General features: G+C 35.7%; 2 protein-coding genes across 8 annotated transcripts in view; one reads left to right on the forward strand and one right to left on the reverse strand.

Moving 5' to 3' along the window:
* LOC144973679 (uncharacterized) overlaps positions 1 to 2,231 on the reverse strand; it is a 22,488-nt gene extending 20,257 nt beyond the window's left edge. Inside the window, exon 1 of one of the 2 annotated variants that reach the window (XM_078916453.1) lies at positions 2,210 to 2,231. The gene's annotated coding sequence lies outside the window, so the exon portion shown is untranslated. Of the gene's footprint in view, positions 1 to 1,744; positions 1,767 to 2,209 lie in introns of those variants that run through there. The other variant, XM_078916451.1, reaches the window with a different exon arrangement.
* A 2,931-nt stretch (positions 2,232 to 5,162) lies between these two features.
* Positions 5,163 to 10,000, forward strand: part of LOC144973680 (centrosomal protein of 112 kDa-like) — a 108,889-nt gene continuing 104,051 nt past the window's right edge. For all 6 annotated transcript variants that reach the window (XM_078916456.1, XM_078916459.1, XM_078916455.1 and 3 more), the window contains exon 1: positions 5,163 to 5,239. The gene's annotated coding sequence lies outside the window, so the exon portion shown is untranslated. The remainder of the gene's footprint in view (positions 5,240 to 10,000) is intronic.

The raw sequence follows: 10,000 nt of genomic DNA on the forward strand, positions 1-10,000 counted from the left end.
GGTAAATGAGAACAAAATGATATCACTGTTTGTTCGCCTTGCTTTATGCATATCACAGTTGCCATTAATATCAAACGACTAGTGTCGTTAATGCCAATAAAAGTAATAATACAGAAGTAAAACACAATTAAAATCTGGGATCATTAGTTTCAAAACACACTAACATTCATTTAACTTCATTATCGATTTAGCTTTTTTCTGGGGTTTTTTTTTCTTCTTTTTTTTTTTTTTTTTGTTTGTTTGTTTTTTTGGGTTTTTTTTTTTTTTTTTGTATTAATATTTTTTTTTCTATGTGGCTCCTTTCTTCTCACTATATTAAAAAAAAAAAAAACATATTTATTTTGTTTTTCGTTTCTTTTTGATTTCATGAAAATCATACATGTGAATATAGATAGTATGCGCTTGGCTTAGAAGCTCACAACATTGCCATCCGGAAATATAAAGAACCAACACACAAAATTCTGGTTAATACAGTTTAGTGAGAATTACTCACAAACATGGGTGGCAAAACACAATAAGAAAGGCCTGAGTGACGTCATCTTCGTTCATCGTCGGGTCAACAGAATTGATACGACAGATCCAGAAACTTCTGTAGAGGATTCTTTGTCGGTAGCTAATGGACGTGTACATTTATATGCAGGTCTGACAGCCGAACGAACCCACTTATGGGCCTAGTCTAATATTATTGTAATGAACAATATTTTGTGTCTGTCAATGTCAATGTCAATGAGCCCACAATGAATTGGGTTATCAGACCCACAAATAAGTGCACGTCGGACAATCCACAAGTTTGCTTCAATAATACGTAAAGCGAAATTGAGCGCATTAAAAAAAAAACCCAAAAAACAACTATTTCTTACTGTTTCTGACAAATTAAATTTAAGAAATTAAGGGAGGCCTTCCGAATGCTCCTACATCCCCAATAGATAGTATGCGCTTGGCTAAGAAGCTCATAACATTGCATTCCGGAAGTATAACCGACCAACACACAAAACTGTGTGTATCCATGAACGTTTATAGTCAGGTTAATACAGTTCAGTGAGCATTACTCATAAACGCGGATGGCAAATAACAATAACAAAGACCTGAGTGACGTCATCTTCGAACTATCTATATTCTTTTTTATAATAATGTTCTAGTAGGGGGTTTGGGAGGGGGGGGGGGGGGGGAGAGACTTAAAAAAAAGACCCCCCCCCCCTCCCAAACCCCCTATTAGAATATTATTAAAAAAAAAAAAAAAAGAATACTGCTCCTGTAGGAGCTTTCGGAAAGCCTACCGAAATTAAGGAGCAGGCACCAGTGTAAGTTAACAATCTGAACAAGTGTGTATGAAAGGTGCCAGACAAAGCAAGAAAGAAAATTTGAAGAAATAAAACAAACATCCCCAAAAAATCAGTCGACCTCGACTTGGGATCGAATCTCAGACCTTCTGATTACCGGTCAGACGTGCTACCATTACACACTTGGGTACTACCGCGCAAACTCGGGGACCCAAATAATTTTGGAGTTTTGGGAGGGGGGAAACTTTTTTTTATAAAGTCTCTCCCCTCCCAAACCCCCTACTTAACTTTTTTTAATTAAAAAAAAAAGTTTTCCCCCTCCCAAAACCCCAAAATTATTTGGGTCCGCGAGTTTGCGGTAGTACCCACACTCGTTCATATCTTTACAAATTAATCTGACATACAATCAAAACCTCATTGTAGTTCAATTTTCCAACGGATAGAAAGACAACTTTGTTGCTTACCTAGAATCACGTTCATTTTGTATAGATAATTTGTTTATCCAAGAGGGGAGAGACTTTAAAAACAAACAAACAAACAAAAAAAAAAAGCTTCCCCCCTCCCAACCCCCTATTAGAACATTATATTAAAAAAAAAAAATATTGAGGATGTAGGATCTTTCGGAAAGCCTCCCGAAATTAAGGAGCAGGCACCAGTGTTAGATAACAATCTGAACAAGTGTGTATGAAAGGTGCCAGACAAAGCAAGACAGAAATATAGAAGAAGAAGAAAAAAAAAAGAAAACATCCCAAAAAATCAGTCTATCGACCTCGACTTGGGATCGAACCTCAGACCTTCGGATTACCGGTCAGACGTGCTACCATTACACACTTTGTTCATATCTTTACAAATTAATCTGACATACAATCAAAACCTCATTGTAGATAGTTCAATCTCCCAACGGATAGACAGACAACTTTGTTGCTTACCTAGAATCACGTTCATTTTGTATATTGTAGATAATTTGTTTATCCAAGAGACGGATAACGTGCGGGGAATTGTGTCAATTAAGTAAACAGTGTGTTGGGTTCGAGATTATTGTGGTAAGATAATAATAACATAACATAACATATGGTATAGATAGTTCGAAGATGACGTCACTCCGGTCTTTGTTATTGTTTTTTGCCATCCGTGTTTATGAGTAATGCTCACTGAACTGTATTAACCCGACTATAAACATTCATGGATACACACAGTTTTGTGTGTTGGTTCGTTATACTTCAATGTTGTGAACTCCTTGGCCAAGCGCATTCTATCTATATCTTTAACCGTGACATGCAAAGCACACACATACACACACACACACACACACACACACACACACACACACACATATATATATATATATATATATATATATATATATAGAAGATATATATATATATATATATATATATATATATATATATATATATATATATATATATATATAGAAGATAACCATAATAATATAATAATGCATAATATATACATTCAAGATTGAAAGCCATGTCGACAGCAGTGCAAAAAGAGTCTTTCTTTATTCGCAAGAAAAATAGATTCTTACTGAAACAGAAACATCCTCGATTCTTTATGTATGAGCCAAGGTCAAAAGGTGCCAATTTTTTTTCTCAAAATAAAAGTGACATAATAGTCCATTCAGGTTTCTATATATGTAGCAAAAACCCTGTACTTCATGAATCAAAGGCCCTTTAGATAACTTTAAGGTCTAACGCATCATAATATCGTCAACAATACCTATAGGTTGCTGGTGTCACCTGTGACCGGTGACACCGAAATGAGACAAAAAACTCAATAACCAAATGGTTTTTGTTGAGTATCAAACTTTATTTAGTAAGTTATAGACAAAAGGACACAATCAACAACAATCATAGTACAATAATATTACCAACTATTGGGAGAAAATGTTGCTTTTTGGTGTCATCGGTCACAAGCAACATAGAATGCAAATATATTATTTCATAGAAATGTTTGTACATTAACAACAACAACAATATTGCATATGCTTATTACCAGCAATGTTCAAAAACGTTTGGAATAAAATGTTGGGAAATAATGTGACCAAAGCATATCTTATTTAGCGACATTGTGTCACTTGTGACATTAGACCGATGACACCATTACTTATGTCACAAGCAATACCAAATTGCAATTTCGACAATATATCATTAATTTCAGTCAAACCAGTGTAATAACCACAGTTATATATGGAATTTAATAATATTTCAGAAACCAAAGACTTCAAAAAATAGAAATATACATGGAAATTAGAGCATCTGAATGTGACTTGTGACATAAGACCGGTGACACCATTACTTATGTCACAAGCAACACCAAATCACACTTTCGTCCATAATATAGCATTATTTTCAGTCAAAAAAGCACAATAACCTACTATAAAATGAAATTCAATAATATTTTAAGAAACTAAATACTTTCAAATTGGAAATATACTTAGAAATTAGTAATACCATTGTTGCTATTACTTTGTCAAAATCGGCACTAGAACGCAATTTTGCCACAATAAATCAAGAATAGAAACTGAACACATGTAATATCGTCTGTTAAAATGTAATTCAATGACATTTCAAGCTTTGAAGAACATGAAAACAGAAATACATTAGAAACTTCAAACTTAAGTGTCACCTGTGACATTTTAACCAATGACACCAATTGTCACAAAAAGTACCAGAAGTCACACAAACACTAGATAAATATCAGCCATGGTAATGAATTCTTGTAACCATACCGTAACATCCGCCCTACTGCTCAAATCTGCTAGTTTGTAGTAATTTAGTGTGTTAATAGTAAATCAAATCAAATTTCTTGACAACCCTTCTTTTATCTGGATTCGTCGAAAGCTTGAGTTTTGTCTTTTTCTTGATTGATACAACCCTGAAACATAAAAAATTAGAATTACAAGGAAATAATTAATTGTGTCAAAATCACAGTCTTATGTGAGATGTCATAATATCATATTTGTAAATAGAATAACAGCTGAAAACATAATTTTTTTGGTGGCACTTTGTAATATCCAATATCAAGTGTTGCTTGTGACAATGTAAAATAGCGATGACACCAAAGTTCAACTTACCTTTTCTCACTGGAGCCACGCTGTAAAGGCAAACGAAAGTGCTGCACTTCAAAGACTGGGAAGAAGGGTGGATCAAAATTGCGAATCGCCATTTAACGAAACAAACTTCCACGTGTCCACGCATGCCGTGTTGCTTGTGACAAATGACACCAAAACCAATAGACCTCAATATCGGCAAAACGGTATACATTTACTCCAAGATTTGAGTTCAGATAGTAAATCTATGCTTTTTTCTCATAATTAAACATTTTATAAACATTAAACATGAGCTTTAAAGTTTCGTGTCGAGGCTTAGTATTGTGCTGTGTTTGATGACACCAAAGGTCACAAGCAACACCAACTTTTTAAGAACTCTATATGAAACTTAATCAGATATGTAATATACTGCAACTGCGTTTAAAAGTAAATTTTGACTTTATACTATTAGTCAAATTTCAATCACGTGAGCTAAAACATCACATTTAATTTCTACATGATTTCTAAAAAGGTGATGCGTTGACCTCGTTTTAAGCAAATGCCAAACAGCATTCAAATTTCACTTTCAAGTTGTTTATTTCATATTCTGTTGAACAGAGTATGTTGAGCTATCTCATTTTATCTCTTCTTCATAATATCAATTGATTACAAGCATTAACCCAATGAAAACAGCCTATAATTAAGTAAAATTCAAATTTTCTTAACACTGGTATCAGACGGGCACCTTTTGACCTTTTAAAAGTTATGATTACGAGGAATCTTTGGGGAGATCACATCTTAGTTTTTATCCCTTACAGTACCCCAGACCAATATTTTGAAGGGGGATCACTCCAATATCGCTTGTTTCTAACCTAAACAACATGGCTGACAATGTTTGAAATTCTATCAGGTAATTTATGTTTTCCCTTTCTGCTTGTGTTGTATTGCCTTTATGCCAGTGTACTCTTGATTTGTAGAGCACAGAATAATTCAAATTAAAATCGACCCTAAATTTTGTAAATTGCGATGGATATAAGGGACTATTGGGGTTCGAAAATGAAAGTGGTTCCAACTTCTCTGCATGTCCATTCTCGCCGGTGATGTTCCCCTTCTCGTTTCTATCATCTGGATAAAAAGTCAGTCTTGAGTATGTTTTTTTTTCTTTTTTTTTTTTCTTCGTTGTCTGTTTGCTATTGGAAAATTTAGAGAATGTTATTTTGATTTTTGATTCATGGCTGTGGTATTTTATGAGGCGTCGCTAGGAAATTAGAATTGAATTTGAATATTAGGTACATTTACTGACTAACTAAAATGAAAATGTAAGTGTAAGCCTTACACTGTAAGGATTTAGTAAATGAGAATCATAGTCATAGCTTGATATAGTAAAAACAAAATTTTAAAAATTGATGAATAAAATTCGACTAGTAATATTACAAAGGTCCCCATAAAAGTATGCATTTTAAGTGGTTAAAAACAAGTCTACTGATAGATTATAGTAGTACGTAGTGTTTTTATGCACCTCCGTTGACGGTGTATCTTAACGGATCGTTTTTATGCACCTCCGTTACGCATGCGCAGTCCACCCAATTTCATCAGCGATGCTGTGTCTGTATTTGGACATGGCAAAAGTTATATTGTGACATCTGTAGGTATGTCTTTGTTAATAAATAAATAAATTTTTTAAAAAAATCGAAATTTAAAACCAGAAAATAGAAGTTGCATTGAAGGTAAAGTAATGTTCTAGAAAGACCTTATTAAATGTTATGAACTGTCAGGTGGCTCCGTAGCGTGGGTCTATTCACAGAAAATAAGATGAGAAGCCTCTTTTGTCTGGGGGTCTATTTCTACACCGCACGTTTACACCCCAACGGTGGTACATAAAAGGGGTGTGTTAATTAATTTTATTAATATTTATCGTCATAATTTAATTTGTACTTCCTTACAATGGAGTATTCTATTTCCTGTCCCATCATTGTTTATTATATTTTTTCTCCTTATCTATGCCATTCACACTACACATCATAAAGGGGAAACCAGAAACGTCCACAGTATGTCTTCGTCTAATAAATCGAGGCTTACAATTCAAAACTTATCATTATTGTTTACTTTGAGCTTCAAGCAGCAACATTTTCATTAATTAACCAGCACCGCCAACGGAGGTGCCTATAAACTGTGCGTTTTTGTACACCTCCAACGGAGGTGCATAAAAACGCCACCTTATAGTATTATAGCTTTATTTTCAAAAAAATATAGTGGCAAATAAAATAAAATGGGTTGACAATAAAAAACGTACTATTTGATAACATATAATGACACCACAAAACATATACAAAAATCTTGTCTTGTTGTCCCAGGAGAGCTCCTGTTTCTTGTAACGCAAATGATCTGGCTTCTTGTAAAGAAGATGTGCAATATGAGTAGTTATTACACTTTTAATCGGTCACTGAACAAAATACCGGATAATGAGAACAACTGAGCTTCTCAAACTTTTTGCACACAAGATTTAACACTATTCTTTTTGTGTCTGGATTAGTGGTTATCAGCACAAGCTTCAAGGCACCAAATTTTATCACACTCCTTTATGTCATGGTGCGGCGATATTACGAACAAACGTCTCTTTATATTTGTCACCAAACAGGGCAACCTTATCATCTAGCAATTAATTATTTTCTAATGCAATTTAGTCCTCTCTATGTTATATTTTATGGGCACCCGTCCATACACAGAACAGTTCAGCCTTCTGTTATGCGATTTTAATTACCACCCATTCAAATGCACTCACATAGAACATTTAATTCTTCTCTGTACTATGATTTATTTGTCACCCATTCGAAATTTCTCACATGTCACAGCACAGCAAAATCTCTGTGCTAAGTGGGTTTTTGAAAATTGTCACCCGTACAACCATGCTCAAATAACACAGTTAAGCGTGTGCTATGCCTTGCAAGTTTTCTGGGCCTTAATGTTACATGCACAGCCAACCCTATGCTGTGCGATTAGAATAGCAAGTGACGATTTGCAGCCCTACATGGGTTATCTCATGGTGAGTATTTTTCATTGGATGGCCAAGAGGGGTTGTCAACACACGATAGCCTCATGGTCAGCCTTAACTAGAGATCTTTTCTACTGTTCAAAATAGGAGAAAATGTATTAAAAATGAGTATGTACATTGTAGATAGTTTTATTCAACTACCATTAACATGTACAAACTAAAAACATTAGCTTTGATACTACGCCTATAATTCGTCTCATAAAAAATCTAATAAATAGGCATGGGGTAAAGTAACCCCGGGTTTACTACAGATATAGTTGGTGTTAGGGTTCAGTGAGTTAAAGCACTTTACCATCAAGATGTAAGATCGTTTTACAGTAATGTGACATGGTGTGATGCAAGTGATTTGGCATTGGCAGCACTGGTAGAAATTGGTGGTATGTTGGCAGAAGATGCTACATGAGTCATATTAATGTTACAGAAATGGAATCAGCATTGAAAGGTTTGAACATAGGTGTGCATTTGGGCTTAAACGAAATAAAATCGATGACCATCTCAACCACATTGCCTGACTTGATTGTAAACTCACTATCAGAGGACAGAAAGGTAAAAACCAAATGAGCTGCTGAGATTTTGGTGAAACGTAGATGGGTGTCTTGAACTGCATGGTCAAGGAACTAGGACAATTGGGTTTATATGTGTTGCATCTGTGTGTAAGAAGGCGGACAGACTTACTTGAGTCAAGAGACAATGGTCAAGTAGTGAAGGCATGTCGATGTTGTTTTTGCAGTTGCAGGGTGTGACGTGAAGGCCTTGCATGAACATCACTTTGGTGTAGAGTGAACCTGGTGTTTGGCTAAGGATATGGTCAAGAAAGTTGTTCATGAATGAGTTAAGTGTCAATCAGTTGATCCTGTGAGCATTTGTCATACTCCTGGAGAACTGGGCGTCAAAGAAAATTGGATGAGGTTAGCCATTATCATGGTCTTGACAATTGTTGATTGTGCCCCAGGAATATTAAAGATTTGTCAAGAGATGAAGAATGAAACCTCTCATTCTATCTGCAAGGAAATTTAGCAAGTTTTTTTTATGAGAGAGGCCCAGTGAGTGAGGTGTTGATGTATAATGCTACTGCATTTCGGCAGTTGAGGGAAATGAACGAACTCTTGACTCGATGGAATACAATACCATTTTACATGACTAAGTACAGGCAATAGTATAGTGGAGAGGAATCATTGGACAATACAGGCTGTTGCAGAGAGGGGTCAAGCTTTTCCAATGGAGGCTGTGGTTTGGTAAATATGCCATCCAATGAATGGACAGAAGGAAATTACAATACCACAGAAGTCTGTATTCACCTATATTTCAAGGCATCCTGATGTAGAGCCTACACAAGATCGAGAGATGTGCCGACTGTTGTGAATATGGGCAATGAAGTGTGGGTAAATCTACGGTCTTAACGATGCACTTTGCAATGGACCAAAGGAATGGTTTGTGGAATCAATTCCAGTAACAATGACAACATAGATGGAATGCCGAACCATATATGTTGGATCTGTGACCAGTGGTGATTCCAAAGACTGAAGAGCTGCCAGTTGAATTAATAAATAAATGATAAATAATAAATAAAATAAAAAATTCCCTTTATTCATCCCATAGGGGAAATTTGTCTCTAGGGTCTATTCCAAGGGAAGACTAGAATAACCCAGGCATCAGCCGCTGTGCAGCTCCGCAAATTGAGCTAGGGCGAGTTGACTTGCTCAAGGCCACACAACGCAGCGACGGGTGATCGAACTCGGTACCTTTCAGGTACGAGCAAAGACCATACCGCTGAGCCACGCTGCCCCCCAATTCATGTCCCAGCCAAACACCATTACTCTGTACGACATTGGCGGTTTCCTGCTAGGATGCAGGGCTATGTCATGTAGGTTGGTGGCTGCAATGGATGGTGGGTTATGTAAATAAGCGAGTTTGAACGTATTCTTGTGAGAGACTAACCATGTGTGAACATTGAATATTTCTTGTTTAAGTTCATTGTTTGTTATAGCTAGTACTTATCATAAAGTGCAATGATGATCTTTAGAAGAGAGGGGCATGTAATGTTGTGGGGAATTATTAGGATGTAAAGAGATGACCAATCACAGGTTGATTGTTATGACACATGACTTATGGTGAATTGTCGAATTTATTAGAATTGGAGACTAAATATCAATTATTTCTTGTAAATAAGTATTCGTCCTATAGATTTCCAAAAACAATATTAAACTCTAGTAGTAGTAGTAGTAGTAGTAGTAGTAGTAGTAGTATCGTTCGGCTACACTTCTATGTTCAAGGTATCAATCCAGGTTCTGAAGTCATCATCACATTTGTTGATCGTTTCAAATCCCCCTTCTAGTTTTGTCTCTGGGCAATCTAGTACGAGGTGGTTTGTATCTTGTGGTGCTTGGTTGCACTTTTGTTAATGTTGGTGATTCTTGTTCTTGTATGTTTTGAAGATCCCTGTAAAAGTCTCCGAGGTCTACAGAATCAACCAAGAAAATACTGGGTAGCTGCAAATAGACCGGTCAAAACATACAATATTAAACTCTAAGGATATCTCAATGATTTTATATGCATCATTGATTGTGGCCCAGGAAGATGTATGAAGAATGAAAACGTAAATAAATATTCGTCCAACAA

This window comes from Berghia stephanieae, chromosome 5 (assembly GCF_034508935.2).
Source record: "Berghia stephanieae isolate SIO BIC M18660-M18661 chromosome 5, UCSD_Bste_1.3, whole genome shotgun sequence".
Taxonomy (NCBI): domain Eukaryota; kingdom Metazoa; phylum Mollusca; class Gastropoda; order Nudibranchia; family Aeolidiidae; genus Berghia; species Berghia stephanieae.